The sequence below is a fragment of the Pogona vitticeps genome, chromosome 3 (genome assembly GCF_051106095.1).
Source record: "Pogona vitticeps strain Pit_001003342236 chromosome 3, PviZW2.1, whole genome shotgun sequence".
Lineage (NCBI taxonomy): Eukaryota > Metazoa > Chordata > Lepidosauria > Squamata > Agamidae > Pogona > Pogona vitticeps.
In genome coordinates this window covers 189,595,370-189,612,399 of record NC_135785.1, presented here as the reverse complement: position 1 = coordinate 189,612,399, position 17,030 = coordinate 189,595,370, and positions in this window count along the sequence as shown.

The window sequence follows — 17,030 nt, the reverse complement described above, 5'->3', positions numbered from 1 at the left end:
TTTGGTGTCCCCAGGTCCTATTAGAATTTACTTCTCAGTAACATACACACTTAACTTTCTTTCTGAGTATTTATTCCAGTGTGCAAGTCTAGATAAATTTTATGATGCGGGATTTGAAAGAGTTTTCCCCTGTATCCCTAAGACATAAAAGTTTCATACAACAGTGCCAGAAACACTCTTGGGAAATGTAAGCTTCCAAAGGAAGGGGGAAGACTGTCCATAGATTTTGATTAGATAGCAGTGCAATAAGCTATGAAGGTATTAGTTTCTTAACGAGTACAAACTTCCAGGTGAAACTGTGAAACACAAATAGTGAGAGAAATGGCAGCTTCAAGAAAATAAACAGTGACCATTAGAGACAAATTGCAATTACTCCCCTGCAATTTTTTACAGTTCTGAACCTCCTGCTTCAACCATAAAATGGAGGTACATGGTTTAATGCCACGTTGTATCCCTGCACTTTATATTGCTTCCTCCTGTTAAATAGCCCACATTTTACAGTGTCTACAAGCTATTTGGACAACTTAGCAATCATGCTGAAGAGTGTGACTGGCAAATATAAATGATGCATTTCACCATAAATGTTACAGTTCATCCCACAATCCACATAAATATTGAAGAGATAAAAGTAGGAATCACTTTCACATGGCACCAAGCAGAGCTGAAGAATGTTGTTAAATGATATATGGGATCCAATAATCACTCTTTTTCCTCTAAAAATCAGAACCAGTGCTCTAAGCAGTGAATATAGAGCATTTTAACACCCTGCCACATCTTCTGGCATTTCCCTATTCACTTTTTCCCAGACAGTTACATACTTACTTATTTAAAATACTTTTACCCCACCATTCTCCTTAAAGAGGGGGTTTACATCATTAAAAACAATATTTAAAAGGTAAAAATGGGAAGTATACAAATATTTTTAAAGGATCGAACAAATACCACAGTAAAAAAAAACACCAGAAAACAATAAACAAAATCAACACCAAAACATATTTAAAGCAACAAGGCAGAGCAATCCATTAAAAAAACAAATAACACTGACAGAAAGCCAGTCACTAAGCCAGTCACTAAGGGAAAGTCTCTGGGGGTGTGTGCAAATAGTTTTGGCCTGCTTGTGGAAGGACAGCAAAGATGGGACCAGCCTGGCTTCTTGTGAGAGGGAGTTCCCCATAACTAGTTGCCAAATTGATATGTTGTTCCTCCAGCTTTACAAACATCACTGAAATATACACGACTTAACTTTTCCAAGACTTTGTCCCCTGGAAAGATGGGAGAAGAGAATAGTTGGGACTTTTCGGGGGCTGGAGTTAGATTCTCTACATCTTACAGATGGGCAGATTTAATTTCCATTTTGCAAGCTAGCCAGTGGTGAATTTCTCTTCTTTTTCATATAGAAAACCAAAATGTTTCTCTTACCAGGAGTCAGCATAAAAGCTGCCATACTTTTTAAAAGGTCTCCAGACTGACTGTCAGGAACAAATGTCATGTAATGATGAAACATTATTTATAGAGTCTTTGTAAATCTTTGTAAGGGACGTGGTGGCGCTGTGGGCTAAACCGCAGAAGCCTGTGCTGCAGGGTCAGAAGACCAAGCAGTCGTAAGATCGAATCCACGTGACGGAGTGAGCGCCCGTCGCTTGTCCCAGCTCCCGCCAACCTAGCGGTTCGAAAGCATGCAAATGCGAGTAGATAAATAGGGACCACCTCGGTGGGAAGGTAAACAGCGTTCCGTGTCTAAATCACACTGGCCATGTGACCACGGAAACATTGTCTTCGGACAAACGCTGGCTCTATGGCTTGAAGAGCGGGATGAGCGCCGCCCCCTAGAGTCGGACACGACTGGACAAAAATTGTCAAGGGGAACCTTTACCTTTACCTTTACTGTAAATCTTTGTATCCCTATGATGGATCCAAGTGTTGGCATACATTTGAATATGAAGGAATGTGTTAAAAGTAATGTTGTTCCTTGCTACTTTTTGAATAAAAATAGGCAAATGTTTTATCAAATAGAAGGGAAACTTGGGGAGGCATAATAAGTAACATTTACTTAAAACATTACCTTGGAATTTGACAACATTAGGCCTTGTTTAGTTATTTTGTGTTTTTAAATTAAAATAACATAGACAGCAATGTGTTAATGTACACTTTTGCTAATTATGCAAATAGCAAGAAACATTTTATTTATTTATTTATTTATTTATTTATTTATTCATTCATTCATTCATTCATTCATTCATTCATTTAAAATATTTTTATCCTGCCTTTCTCCTTAAAAAGGACCCAAAGCAATTAAAAGACTGTATTTATCAACAGTGCGTGTATAATATTAACAATATCAAATGAATACATTACTAAAAGAAAAATAAGCCAAAACATCTTCAATGCAGCAAGGTACAACAGTCCTTTTAAAAACCGCACTCAAGTAGCCAGTCACTCAGGGAAAGCTTGCCTAAAGAGAAAGGTCTTTGTCTGCTTGTGGAAGGACAGTAAAGCTGAGCCAGCCTAACCTCCTGTAGAAGGGAGTTCCAGAGTTTGAGAGCAACAGCAGAGAAGGCTGTCTTCTGTGTCCCCACCAAACACTCTTGTGAAGGCGGTGGGACCAAGAAGGCCTCACCTGATGACCTTAACACTTCAGCAGGCTCACAAAGGGAGGTGCAATCTTGAGACAGCTTGGCCTAAGCCGTTTAGGGCTTTATAGGTTAGACCCATCATTTTGAATTCTCCCAGAAATGGATTGGTAGCCAGTGGAGCTGTTGTAACAGGGTGTTTGCATGATTCATGAGTCCAGCCATAGTTAGCAATCTGGCTGCTGTGTTTTGGACCTGCTGAAGTTTCCTGACATTTTCTATAAGAGTTTGTTACAGTAATCCAGCTGGGATATAAATAAAGCATGTGTCACCTTGGCCTAATCAGACTTACTTGTTGCTTGTTTTAGGCATTGTTTTAAATTCTGCACATAAATTCCCAGGAATTATGATACATCAGAACACAACTTTGTTTCCTGCAGTCACTTTGGGGAAGTTTTGAAACCATGCAAAAGTGATGTCTAAGCTGCTACATGCATAAACCCCATACTTAAATATATTCCACTGGTCTAAATATTTGCATCCCCCCCCCCATTTCTGTGACTATTTTCATATTGCTAACATTACACTGAATGTGCCTGAAGATTTCTTGATGCAACACCAGCACATGACTAGTGTAACTCAGTTGCCAACTTCTGTGATGATTTATATTGTAAATATATTTTGTGTATGGATTTGAATCTGCAGGAGAGATAGTTGAATGTGGTTTGATTAACAGTTGTAGGTTGGATATGTGCCAGGTGTGACAGGTAAAACAACTGAGCAGTATAGAAGAATGTTCATGAATGGAACTGTGAGCTGACTGGTAAGTAAGATTTTTGGCTGGAGAGATTCAATTTATATTTAAAGGGGTGGGTGTTTATGTGTGAGAGAAAGAGTTCTGAAATGGAGTAATGAGTTAGCAGGATTCCATAAAAGCTATCTGTTAGTTAGAGTTAAAGCTATTTCTAGCATTCACCCTTACTATGCTAAGTAAGTCATGTATTATTCATGTTTTAGGCAAATGTACAGTAGTTGAGAGGTGGAGTCGAGAGAGAGGTTAAAAGGCAGAGCCTGAGAGTCAAGAGTCAGTCAAGAATCAGAGTCAGAAGAGATAGAGATTGGTTGGTTAAGATAGAGCTGGTAAAGATAATTAGAGAAAGGAGGTGAAAATAATTATTTGGCAAGAGATAGTATGTTGTACATCTGAAGAACATCTGTGATTATTATTAACTTTGCTACACTTCAATAAATAAGTTCTGTTAGCATTTACCAGACAAGTGTTTGGACAAATGTCTTTTATCTTGTGGACGGAAGTAATCCACTGGTGGTAGTGAGGGAAACAAAGACTGGAAACTTTGTGAGGGCACAAAAAGTAGGTGCTTCATAGAGGTGAACGTCACACTATTCATTAGAGCTGAATGAGAGTTGCTTGATGAAGAACCCATGGATAATATGTTTTTCTTATTGCTGGTACTAGGGGGCAGACCAAAGGGTCAAGCTTGAACACTGGAAATCAAGTTCTAAAATAATGCAAGTGAGATGACATGTTTGGAAATTCACAGATTCTTGAATTTCAGGGAGCAAATTACAGTGTTGCCTCAACTTACAAACTTAATTGGTTCCAGAACTCCAGAAGCAAATCAAAATGATTGTAAGTTGAAGGACCATTTCCCATGGGGATGCGTTGAAACGCAATTAATCCATTCTGGCTGAAGAAAAAAATCACCAAAAAACAAAACAAAACACTGCAAGACCCATCAGAAACACGATTAATCCATTCTGGCCAAAGGGGGGGGGAGAGAAAAGCAAACAAACCACGCAAGACCCTTCAGAAATGCAAAAAAGCAAACAAATCATGCAAGACCCATCAGAAACATGATTTATCTGTTCCAGCCAAGGGAAGCAAACAAACCATGCAAGACCCATCGGAAATGGGGAAAAAGCAAATCAGAAAGCAAACAAACCATGCAAGACCCATCGGAAATGGGGAAAAAGCAAATCAGAAAGCAAACAAACCATGCAAGACCCATCGGAAATGGGGGAAAAGCAAATCAGAAAGCAAACAAACCATGCAAGGCCCATTGGAAATGCAAAAAAAGCAAAGTAGAAAGCAAACAAACTGTGCAAGACCCACTGGAAATGCAAAAAAGCAAAGCAGAAAGTAAACAAACCATGCAAGATCCCTCGGAAATGGGGGGAAAACCCAAGAAGCAAACAAACCCCACAAGACCCATCAGAAATGGGGAGGGGATCCAAAAAGTAAACAAAACCCACAAGACCCATCGGAAATGGGGGGGGACTCAAAATGGTCGTATGTTGGGACATTTGTAAGTTAACTGTAGTAGTTTTTAGCAAATGCTCTAAATAATAACCAAAACTTTTGAAATGCATTGTTAGATCAGAAAGAAGATCTAATACATGAATGGGTAAGCTCCAAGGGTCAAAAGACCATTTTTCTGGTCCCAGGACCCACAGGGGCTGTGTTAGCCCCCCAAATAAATTGACTGGAAGTTCATTTCCAATTTTTTAAAAAAAGAATTTTTAAAAAACTAGATTTTAAAGAGACTTTTCAATCATTTGCTTTAGGATAGGGCAAGAATGGGACTGTAAGGTGGCCATTCTTCCTAACCTAACAATCTTTACTATTTAAAAATCCTTAAACTGGTCTTCAAATACAGTTACTTAACTCCTGTCAATCAATCTCAAATCCCAAGGTGGTAACATGAGAGAACAACCTTGCTATAAATTAAGGAAATCTTGAATCTTGATAGAGAACGGCCTGGGAATCCTATGCATATTGTCTTAAATGTCCATATGGAAGAAATAAATATAATTACTATTTCATCTGAATTAACTATGTATCTTGCAGTGGTTTTAGACAAGATGTGATTTTTAATCCTGCAAATTTCCATCAGGAAGAAGAGGTAAAAAACAGTTCTTTGACATGAAAGGAAAAACATTAAATTATATTAAATAAAAATACCACCACTGTTCATTGCTTTGCCTCATCCATAGAGCAGCAATCATTCCAGATGTACGACACAAAAAGGCTGTGCTTCTTAGGAAACAAGTGTCTGGTGACAAAGTGCCAAAATATGTCTGCTCTTCCTATCAGTTCTTCATCTGCAGCACAGAGTGAGAGCTGCTTAATTGATGTGGAAGAGCTTGAGAGATGGGTATGCCAGGCACTGGCAGAGTATTGCAAGCAGAACAGCAAGATGGGAAGGAAAGAATGAAACATGGCAAGAGGCTGAACATTCTGGTGCTACTACTGAGAGAGGAAAATGTTGATAGTGACATCCTGGAGGAAAACAAAAGAGGCAGAGGAATAAAAGGACGCTTACAATTCATTATGTCCACTTGGTGGTTTCTGGTGCTTTTCTAAGGCAAAAGAAAATTGTGGGGGGGGGGGGAGGAGAGAGGGGAAAATAACATGACTTAAAAAGAGATCTGTGAAGAACCAGAATAATTTTGACTGTGTCCTGGGTAAACTGACTGGCTGCCTGATCCTTCTTATTCCATCATTTTAACTCCAAATGAGTGAGAAGCATTTGCTCCAGTTTACTTTTTTGACATATGGCTTGAATATTATTTGTGGAAGTCTGATTGAATACACTCATGAGAAAACAGATTTGTGCCTCCTCTATTGTCCTTTAACAGACAGCAGACTTTTTTTAAAAAATGAAAATCTATTTAGAATTTTAATGTTTGTCTTTCGTTTCATAATGTAAAAGGCATTCAAATTTATGATTTTGGACTTTTTCAATATGACCAGTTATTAGTAGTAGAGGTTTGTTTTGAGTGCCTGGGATCTTTGTATTGTATATAAAACTTTCCTTCTATTTTTTTTTCCATGTAAAACTTACAACTAATTCACTTGACTTGGTGGTCAGGTTCATCGCACCTCCCTGTGAGTGCTGCTCCCAGGCCAACATGCTTTGCTTTCAAGGGTAAAGATCACTCCATGCACCTCCTGAAATGGGTCCATGAAAACGTTAGTGCGTGTGTTAATGTGCCTTCAAGTCAGAACTGACTTACTGTAACCCTAGCAGAGTGTTCAAGATAATCTAAATATTTAAGGGGAGCTTTTAATACTTCCATTGGTGAGTTTCTATCCAGCAGGGTTTCAAAGTCAGTCTCCTGAATCCTAGGTCATTGCTCTGTCTACTACACCAGTGGTCCCCAACCATGGGCCTCCAGATGTTCTTGGACTTCAACCCAGAAATCCTGGCCATTAGAGGTGGTGGTGAAGGCTTCTGTGAGTTGCAGTCCAAGAACATCTGGAGGCCCAAGGTTGGAGACCACTGTACTACACGACACCCACAAAAGGTGTTGGTCTTCCAAATGCCAAATGGCTGTTTGTTGTTTGCCATAGAGCTAGCGTTTGTCCATAGACAGTTTCCGTGGTCACGTGGCCAGCATGACTAGACACAGAACGTCATTACCTTCCCACCATGGTGGTACCTATTTATCTACTAGCATTTTTGCATGCTTTTGAACTGCTAAGTTGGCAGGAGCTGGGACAAGCAATGGGAGCTCACTCCGTCGTGTGGATTCAATCTTACAACTGCTGGTCTTCCAACCTTGCAGCCCAGTTTAACCCACAGTTTAACCCACAGCACCACCACCTTGGGTAGACCATTCATAATTATTTTTATATATGATAGAACTGAGTTCTAATCTTATTCAGTAACGAAAATACAGTAGTCTTTCTAAATATCAAATTCTGTACTACACTTGAAGAATTTCATGTGGTGTAAAATAAGGTAAGAATAATATTTTTAAATTTTAAATGTAAATTTCTATTTGTTGTTTAAATTGAACTGTAGATTTATTGTTGTTTTAGTATTATAGAACAACCATCGCTCAGATGGACCATTTAGGAGTCCAGATAATATGATCTGTACATATTGTACATGTTGCAAAGAGCATATTAACTTTTGAAATGGTGGACTTCCACTGTTGGAACACTAAATTCTAGTATGACCAGGAGGAGGGCAAGCCACCTCCTTATGGTAAGCCCCCTTCCACCCCACAGACTGTCTGGAGGGATATGAAACTAGAGCTGGCTTCTAAGTATTACAGAAAGCTGGCATTGAAAGGAAGAGCATTCTGAATTTCCCTCCAATTTCACATATGATCATGTTCCAGCCTCAAGGGGATGAGTCAGTTGCATATTGGAGCTACTTTCTTCAGCTTAGAGAGTGACATGCACTAATGACTCTCCCCACTCCCCCCCCCCATTTATGAAATATTTGGCTAGCAAGGTCGCCTTTGGGACTCTTAGCCTGACTTTTTGAAATCAGAGGAGGACTGCTAGAGGTAGCTGAATACTATGCATCTGTTTGGCTGTATTTGCACATTAGAGAAGGAGTGTGTGCACACATACTCTTTGCTCAGTGCAGTTATTTTCCCCATGCAGCAACATTTTTGCACATGCAGTCCTGAGGAAAGAGGGCACACATGCTCCTGCATATCTATCGCCCTTGCTGATACAGGGCAATTGGATCTATCTGAGCCCATGAGATGTTCCATTTGTAAAGTAGCAAAATGGAAGGGAGCTTGAGATATTTCTGTGGAGCAATTCTCAAAGGAACAATATTCATCAAATGATAATTAACACCATACACATTTGCCAAACAGCTGCTGTTCTACAAGCCTGAATCTCTACAGGACTTTCTAAGTGCTCTGTGGCTGTCTGTGGAAAGCCAAACAATGCAGCTGTTTCTGAAATACGTTTGAAGGCACTTTTAGAGCTTGTCATTCATCAGGAATTAATAGGGTGTTTGCTTCAAAATCAAGTTTAAAATATTTTGCAAGGACATTTTTATCTTCCACAGGAAATTAGTTTCCTTAAAAAAAATTTTTCCACCCAATAATAACTTAAGACTGTTGGCACAAAAATGAAGGCCTGCAGAACGGGATGGTTGGATGAGAAGATAATCTTACAAACATGAAAAAGCTAAAAGACAATTCTAATTTCAGGACCCACTGCAAGCCAGAAACTCAGCACACATTGATGGAAGTGTTTTAGAAAAGTTGCTTTCTCATTTTCCTATGGAAATAATGCAAGATGATAACATGTAAAGCCCTCTTCCAATAATGATAATGAATACTATCTGGTGAAAGCTGCCTATATGAATGTTTCACTGAATACAATGAAACTTCCAGATGTCCCATTCCCAGAGCATGGAAATGTTTTTTTGGAGGGATTTTAATTCCCAGAATTCTTAGCCAACATGGTGTGCGGCCATGCTGACTGAGAGGTTCTGGAGCTAATGGCCAAATATTCCAGACTTAGCATTCTCAGAAACATCTCAGACTGGCCATGAGCTTATAAATACGACGTGTGCTCCCTTGTTTTAAAAGTAATTGATAGCCTGATGCCAGTGTGGCTGTGAGGTGTTGGGGAACTGCTCTTTGCAATTTTTTTAAAAAAATCTTTGTTTAATTTTGTACTTTACACATACTTTTATGATAGGTGATGTACAATCCCATGGTAGAGGGAGTGTCCATGATGGAATGTGGCTTCATCAAAAACCCTGCTGAGTCACTGTAGCCAGTCTAGGAGGTGTTCTTTACTTTATTTTTCTGCTGTTTCCTGACTGATTGAAGGGGAAATTAACTGGTACATTCTAGGCTGATGTAGTTTTATGGCCTGCTTGGATGTACTAGGGCCTTAAGATCTAATGGATCCATGACCTCTCTGACTGCATTCCCTGCATGCCTCATCCTGGATCCCACATTCAGAAACAGCAACAAAGCAAAACACAGATTATGATGTTCTTATTTTTAAGAAAGGCCCTGCCACTGCCACTGAAGCTTTCTTCTATATGCCAAGTTATGGCACTGGTGCAGAGGTAGAGAGGGGCTCTCTCTGGCATTCTTTAGTCTTGGCTTCAGTCAGGATATTTTGCAAATGGATACCTTTTGTTTTCATCAACACATGGCTGCTTTGAATTAATTACATCTGGAAGAGATAGTGTGAATTGCTGCTAGGCTTTACCATTTAGCAGCACCGTAGATGGAATCAGAGTGCAACAGTAAAAACTCCAAGGAGAAAGCAATGATTTGTTTCAGGAATGGTTTCCGTCCACATTTATGCTATATAATGATCTTAGCTAGATACTGGCTGTCATCAGTATAAGGAAGAGTTTCCACAACCTCAGTATCCTCACAAGTCAGATTTAGAATAACAAACTGAAAACTGAATCTGGATAATTCAAGCCAAGTCAAATGCTAGTTCTAGTATGTTCAAAATATGGGGATCAATATTAATATTAAGTCCAGTTTGCACCATTAATCAATAAACTCCATGTCATAAAGGGATGAATTAATTCTCTTCCCTAAGGCCATTTCTTAATGCTTATGCCCTACTTATGCACCCTGAGATGTATTTTGTTGAATTATATGATATTGTAAGATCTGTATTCCCTAGTGTGTCATAATTACAGTCCAACAGTGCCATCCACTGCATTTCTAAATAACACCCTCATGTAACATTTTTCTTTAGGGTTTTATGTTTTTCTTCATCATGAAGCCATTCCTTCACTTTCTGCAGAGTTAGATAAGTGTTAAGACAGATTTTCAAAAGAGCAAAGCCATTCCAAAAAGTGGGGGATGTCTTTTGTTAGGATAAAGCAACATTTTCCCAATGTGTGTGTATGTTAACAATACTAGAACTTGAACTCAGCATATTGATAATTATGATATATCCACAAGAACCACAAAACAGAAAGAAAGCAGAAGGAAGGAAGGAAGGAAGGAAGGAAGGAAGGAAGGAAGGAAGGAAGGAAGGAAGGAAGGAAGGAAGGAAGGAAGGAAGGAAGGAAACAGTGTTGTGGCACCATAAAATCTAACTGCTGTATTTTAATGTGAGCTTTTGTGGAGCAAGTCCACTTCTTCAGACATAAGAGAGAGAATACAGAAACTACATGGCAAAACATTCATACATGACTCTAAGATAAGTGGTTAGTTGATTCAAGTTGTTAATTAGTATGAATCACTGTGGCATTTACATTTTTGTGTTTCGTGTTAATTATTTATTTATTTCAAATATTTTAAACCCCCCACCTTTCTCCTTAAAAAGGACCAAAGATGGCTTACATCATTAAAGACAATATTAAAAACAATGAATATACAAATATGCTTGCACAGCTTAACACAGCTACCACTTTAAGAACCATAACAACAACATTATGACTTACTGATTTCTTGTAGAGAATTAAGAGAAAAGTAAGGGAAAGGTAAGGTATGAATTGCATAATATCATAATGCTAAGAAATTTTGTCCCTGGGTCTGCTAAGCTGAATATGCACTTGCCCATTTATTTAAACGGTTTTAATTCTACGTATCAGCTACTCCTTCTTCATAGGATCTGGATTTCCGCTACTCAAAACCCTGAATGGTATCTTTATGGTTTTTTGTACTCTGTATGATTCCCCCCGCCCAGGGGCTAGTCTACACCTATTCATCAAATCTACTACATGAGTCCTTAGTCCATGTGATTCCCACGTGACTAAAGATTTTCAGCATTACACCTAATTTTTTTGTTTTTGAAAAACCTTATGTCTCCTTGCTCCTCCCTTATCAAAATTCAACCTCTTTTTAACAAATAAAACAATTCACAATTTAAAGTTGCATAGAAGCATGGAAACTGGTTTAAATTATTTTCAATCAATGTCATTGCAATGTTAACTTGTAGAGGAAGCCCTTTGAGACCCAGAATGATTACCTGACCACACATTCCTCTTTGTAAAGGAATCACATACACACTTCTTTCTTTAGAAAATAAGAAAACTTGTGTTTATTAGAGAAATACACTTGGGATAGGAAAAAATGATATATATTTTAGTTCCAGCTAAGTGAGTTGGAGATGTCCGGAGCCACTGGCTGCCCTTTTCATCCCTAGAGGACAAACGCAGGCTGTTGCCTCCTTGCAGGGACAAGAGAGGTGTGAGAAGAAAGGAAATTATATGAGAACTCTAGGCATAGCAATCTAAAGTTGAAGAAAGATTAGGACAGGTTAAGAGCAGGTAAAGGGCACAGGACAACATGCTGTTAAAATAGTCTGGGGGAGAGAGAGAGAGAAAGAGAAAGAGATGTTTAACTGACTTAATATGTGAGATGCTAGAAACATTCTAAATATACCAACATGCATCCCACCTGTAATGCAAATGATATGTCAGATAAAGTTCCTTTTAAACAAAGTAATGCCATGTGACTTGTTCCAGATAGATGGCATGTAGGAAGGTGACCTATGCAGGATAATCATTGAAGAGTAGGATTATAATCGCATGAGTGGACTGCTGCTCATACTGCCTAATTCTGCTCCAGCGTGTCTCTTACCTCTTAGAACACAGTTGGTGTCATTTGATCTATGTAGTTTAATTTTCTAATACTTACCAATAAAATAAAATAAAATAAATGCCCAAAACACTTGCTCTGAGGGATTGTTAATCTAAACAGATAGATTTCTGTGAAGTATATTCAGTGACAGTGGAGGAAGCAGAACAAGATAGTAACTACTTAGTATTTTCAAACTACTGGATTCAGTAATGGCAGAATAGAGCTCAAGTGTCTTAGGCATCTATCTCACTATTACTACCAACAACTGAAAATGTGAACTGACAGTTCTTACACTTCGTATCATCATTTAGATGTTTTCAGACAGCCAGGAGTAAAATGTCATTAAACCGGGACATCATTAAATGGGAATTTCTTATTATTAAATTCTTTCAAGTGTGTGTACATTCAGTATCACCAAGATGGCTTGTTAACATATTTATAAGTCATTATTTATTCTTTTTATTAGCAATTAAGTTTGAAAATTGATCCACCTATTTTAATATCCACTGTGTAAACTAAATGTCACCCATCAATTCAACTTCAAGAGAACAGCTCACAGAGCTTTCCAATGTAGCAATTCAAATGGCTTGTTATAGCTCATTATAACTCAAGTGTTCATGCCCCCCAATGCAAAAATGTGATTGTCTATTCATAGGCAAAAAATGGGTTCATTAAAATAGTTCACTGGTAGGTCTACAGCGAACCCACTGTGAATATATTATGATAAGGCAGCAAAGCTCATTGCCAGACTAAAGCCAAACATAATTAGTAGTAGCATAGATAGTTTACTATCGATTGAAGTGAGAAAATATGTCAGATGCATTGTGAATATTTGTTGTTGTGATTTGAACTCACAAAATAAACAAGCATGGCCAGATAAATCAATGTAGGGAAGTGAACTTGTTCTGCTGTGGTGTGTATTCATGCCCCTCTCTCTTTTTGAAAAGTATTCAACACTGATTTTGAAAGAGAAAGGATCTGACACCTCTTTAAAAATGATGGGATTTTTCTAGAACATTTGTCTTGCTCAGAGTCTCCTCCGGTGCCCATCTCTAGTTAGAACAGCAGTGGGTGGTGACTCTAATTTCAGCTATCCAAGGTGCTGAACTCTATCCCCCACAATACTGGGTTAGAAAAGAGACAGGTGGACATGGAAATGCAGCATAGGTCAAGACCAAGACTTCTATGCAGTGGTATAAAGTGACTGCTTTGTGTGGCACCATGAAGAGAAGAAACTATAGCTGAGGGACAGCTGAAGAGTTACGTTTTAAAAAGAAGGCAGACACATTTGCCCAGTATAATCTAAAGGAACCTTTTGCTTCTGTTACTTAGAAAACAGTTCCTTGCTATCATCCATGTCACAAAGTAAGCCAGTTTTAAGACCAATTTCTTTAAAAGGTGCTACAAGGCCTGGCCAATTCTTTGGGGGTATGCCTGAAAAGACAAAAGCAGGTCTACAGTCCTTCACAGTATTTGATCTTTCTACTAAACAAATGTCAAGCATAGTTTTCTTGTTTCTTTGAGGATCTTCTCATGTCTGAGTCATACCTTCATGTTTCTTCAGGGTTCTCAACTAGAGGAAAGCAGCCCGTGTTTCCATGGAAACAGCATGCAAAGCGGGGGGGAGGGGGGAGAACCCAAACAAATCTGTCGCTTGCCAGACTGGCTTACTGTGTACCTTCCTATTTACTCATTTTCATGGCAGAAACATTATAGCAGTGTTAGAGAAACTTGACCACTTACCATGTAATTAAAAAAAACAACAACTACAACCATCTGATTTCTTGAATGGCTTTCATACTACTGCATGCATTATTTCTGAACCACTGGTCTACCATCTAGGTTTGAGCCTCTGCACAGCCTTTTTGTTCAAGACTAAAGACATTAGCTGTTATCCCTACTTACTTAATCTGGATAAAGGCAATCAGGAGAAATCAACATAGCTGGCATCTCAGGAGAGATGAAAGCATGAGCATTTGGGTTGAGAAAGCAATGATTCACCTTGGCAGTCACCGGAGAGTGCAAAGACAGCTCTTTTCTTAAGAGCCATTTCAAGCAACCTCATAAGGAGGTTGACAGTATGTCCATATTGGCAGTCTAGTCATAAAACTGTTGCAATGTCAGTGAGTTTCTTAATCCAAATATCAGATCAGCTGTGTGGGCAGAACCCTTGGGAAGCCTGCTGCCCTATCAGCAGGAGGGAAAGCAAGTGATAAAATTCTGTCATCGCTCTTCTGGGTGTTGATAACATCTGGTTGAGAGGCAAAAAGTGCAGATTGTTAGAGCTAGTAATTCAATGTAAAATAATGGGAAGTGGAGGGAAGGGAAACGGGGGTGCCTAGTACTGGATTACTGTTACCTAGGTTAGACATTACATTTCTTATCAATGCAACTTAGACTTGGTTTTGCTGGGATTTTTTTACCCTCTGCAAAATATTCCTTTCCATCCTTTGCTTTCCTTCCTCACCCTTTTAATATCCAAATTAATATTTTTATTCATTTAGTTTTGAAATTGTCAGGTTTGTTTAGCTTCATGTGGTGGTAAAGAAAGAAAGCTTGGCAGACAAGGATAAAAAGAGTAAACAAGGGCACAATTAACCCAAACATTTTTCTTAGATTAAACTTTGCTGACAATCATAAACTAGGCTTTGTCTTTCTAAATCTTGTTCGGGGAAAAATAAAATTGAATCTTATGCAATTGAAGGGCTACTCCAAAATGTCACCTCTTTTTTCTATAATATCATATCCATTAATCACAGTAATGTTTGTTCATGGCCAACTTAAGTTTAATTTTTTTCCCAGAGGCTTTATTACTCATATTATTCAGTTGATATCTAATCTACTGGCTATTTTAACAGAAACAACCTAGTCCTTTCCTTTGATTGAGGAAATATTGTTAAATACGTATATAAGATCAAGATTTTAAATCATTTATGTATCTATTCTTGTTAAGCATTAAGAGTTAAAAGCAAGCTTGTGGATGGTAACTGATGAAAGAGCTGTAATTTGACTGATTTGTCACAGCTACAAGAAGTTACAAAAACAGTAGAAATAATTCACAGTGTAAACCTATGTATGTCTGTTTAGATCTATGTTCCAGTGGGTGCAGTGAGGAATGCTCACAGGCAAAGATTCCTAGCATTGAGGTCCAAATGTATTGTATCAATGTCTAAGTGCTTAGTCATTTTGTCCAAATTAATGGCTCTAACTTGAAGTTTTCAAATTATCCTAATGAAGCATTGTTTTAAAAATATATAGATACCAATCACTTAGAGAGACAATATGACATGAACATTGGTGCTCTTAAGAACACTGATTGAATTTCAGCCATATATCATCATCCTGATTCACATCTGTGGGCATAAATAAGTGTGCAGAACTCTAAACATGTGGGAGATTCTTCCTCACACTCTGCAATTCTATGTGGTGGGAAACACTGCAGATTTAGTACTAGAGATAAGAATAGAATCCCTCCTTAACACTCCTATTCTTTAGACTTATTTCACCAATTAATGCTACTTTTAAAACTCAGCAGGGAAAAATGTTAACTAATAAGCTAATATAAAATAATAATTTCCTTACTTGAGTTATCCACAAAACAAATGCAAGGTTTGTACAGAATCCCTATGGAGGGAAAGTAAAACAAAAATATCCAATGCAGCAAACCACTGGTCAGGTGAATTATCTTCAGAGAGAGTTGGCAACTTGTTCATGTACTATTTTAATAAGGAAAAAAAAATCCAAAACTCATAGTCATTTTAACTTTCGCATAGGAGGAAAATGCTTTATTTTCCCACGTATAAGATGATACTTTTATCTAAAATCTTTAGACTAAAAATTGAGGGTCATCTTATACATGGAAGTAACGGGGAAGGGATCAAAATGCTGCAGGATTGAAGGGCTGCGATACTGCAGCACTTTCATCGCTGCTTTACCTTTCCACTTCCTAAGATTGCTGCTTTCCCCCTCCATTTCTGCAGCCCGTTGATTCTGCTTTCGCGGGGCTTAGGATGTGGAGGGGGAAAGCAGCAATCAAATTTTCTTATTTGGGGTTGGAAAAGTGGGGATCGTCTTATACGTAAGGTCATCTTATACACAGAAAAATATGGTATTATAAAATAAGTTCTGGACTGTAATTTTCTGAAAGGCTGATGCCTTCAATCTTTTTGTGTTCTTAATTAGTGGGAAACCCATGTCCTTTGTGTCTAACAGACCCACAAGGGACAACAGTATTTTGGCTTGCTAAACAGTGGCAAGAAGTCACATAGGAATTAGCTAGCCTAACGTCCATTACTGTTGGCCATATTTTTTAGACTTTGTGCTTAAGACCTAACCTAAGCCTGAAGAAGAAGTCTGGAGAAGTTTAAAAGTTGGTCATATGTGTAATATTTTAGTGATCTTATAAATACATGACTCATAATCACAATATTTATGATATAAAAACTATCTTAATAGTCGTGATGGAGATGCAACTAGCTTTAATATGTAGTGAGGCTAGTATTCACATCTTCTCATGCATTACTATGCTTTCTTGGCTGCTTGAAGTTAGATGATTCTTCTGTAATCACTATTTGCTCTTCTTAATTTCAAGTGCAATCCTGCTTTTGCACTGACCTCTTTAACCTTAATCAGTAGTTGTCTCAAGTCACTGTTATTTTCTGCCAAGCATATCCTAAATTCTTGATCTTTCATTCACCAATTTTCATCTCTCCTTCATCTAAAAATAATCCAGTTTTTCATATAGTATTTCTGCATCTAGATTGAACAAATGGGGAAATAATATAACAGTCAAACAGGTTTGACTGATAGTTTTGCCTATGGAAAATGTTTTGTTTCTCTATATTCAGTATCAACAGTTCCCTCCTGCTCAGAATACGTTTACACAAGAAAATGATAAAATGTGGTGACACACCCATTCCTTTTAGAATGATCCATAGTTCTCTATGATTGACACAAGTGAAGGGACATATATCTGTGGAGATTCTCAGTCATCCAGGTGAGGCTAACTGGAAGTTGAGTCATGGCAACCGGACTTCTTTCTTATTAGGTTGAAACATTTTGCTGCTCCTCCAAGTAGCTCCTTCAGTCTGAGGGGAGTTGGTAGGAGATCCC